This window comes from Canis lupus, chromosome 29 (assembly GCF_003254725.2).
Source record: "Canis lupus dingo isolate Sandy chromosome 29, ASM325472v2, whole genome shotgun sequence".
Lineage (NCBI taxonomy): Eukaryota > Metazoa > Chordata > Mammalia > Carnivora > Canidae > Canis > Canis lupus.
This window is the reverse complement of record NC_064271.1, coordinates 32,682,271-32,683,790: the sequence shown is the minus strand read 5'-3', so window position 1 is coordinate 32,683,790 and position 1,520 is coordinate 32,682,271.

Sequence of the window (1,520 nt, the reverse complement as noted above, 5' to 3'; positions counted from 1 at the left end):
TTCTGAGCTGCAGGAAAGAACACCTGGAGCAATGATTACTTGGGCTGTCTGCTTCAAAAATGGATTATCTCAGGGACGCCTGGGTGGCTCAGTAGTTGAGCATCTGCCTTAGGCTCAGGGCGTGATCTAGAAGTTCTGGGATGGAGTCCCACATGGGGCTCCCTATGGAGGGCCTGCTTGTTCCTCTGCCTATGTCTCTGCCTCTCTCTCTGTATTTCTCCTGAATAAATGAATAAAATCTTAAAAAAAGAGGATCATCTCAAATTCTAACTTAATTGCTAATTTATTCATCTAACAGTTATTAGTTGGCCACCAACTTTGATCTTGGGACTGTGTTAGATACTATGAATATAAACATGAATGGAAGATAATCCCTTCCATCAAGTAGTTCATGACCCAATGGAACAGTTACAAAATAAAGAATTGAAAATACAGCATGGTAAGGACCATGTAGGGACAAGCAAAGAGTGCTAGGTACCCTGCAGCTAGCTAGCATTGAAAGGTTTTTATGACTGGCAGTGGGATTTGTCCTTCTTTAGAAATTCTAAATTCTTTCTCCTTTGCTAATCTTTGTCCCATTTCTTCATCAAATAGTGAACATAATTAAATAAAAATAACCGAGAAAGCCATACAATGGTTAAGAGTCAAGTTCACATTGATTTGGACACATCTGCCCCAAATTTCAAGTGTGCATAGAAAACTGAGCATAAAAAAAAAAGAAAAAAAGAAAAAAAGAAAAAGGAAAAAAGAAAACTGAGCGTATCAGGAAGTCCAACTTTTTTCCTTAGGAGCAGGTAGGAAATGTAGCCCTAAAGATTGTTAGCAAGGGGAGAGGAGAACTTGGATTTGGATCTTCTTTTAGTTGAAATGTGACCTTTGAGAAACTTTTGACCACCACAGAAAATAGTTTTATCTAAATAGCTTCACTGTCTGTCACCTACTTTTCAAATAAAAAAAAAAATCATCCCTGCAATCACTTCTTGGAATTGTCTTGATTTTTCAACAGTTTAAACTCTAATGTAGTCATGTGCAGAGAATGTCACTATAGCTTGAGTATATGTATATGGATGCTAATAATTTTGCATGTTCTTCAGGGGTGGAAAAGGAAAACAATTCAAACTGAGAAAAATCTTAAATATTTATTTTTATAAGTTTTATTAATGAATTTTGTTAAACCCTTATCACAAAAGTACTGTGTGACTTTGGTCTAGTTACCTAACCTCTCAGCACCTCATGTTTTCTCACTTGTACTTCTTAGGTTTGCTCTGAATATTAAATGAGACAGTGACATTGTTTTTTAACCATCTTTCCCTTTATTTTCAACATACTCTTTACCACCTCTTGATATATTGTTTATCAGCTTGCCTTCTCCCCACTAGAATAAACAATCCAGGAAAGCCTGGTAGTATCTACTGTCTTCATTAGCATAATCCACGAACGAAGAATAGTATTGGGCATTTAGTATTAAATAAATAAATAAATAAATAAATAAATAAATAAATAAATAACAGCAAAGCACT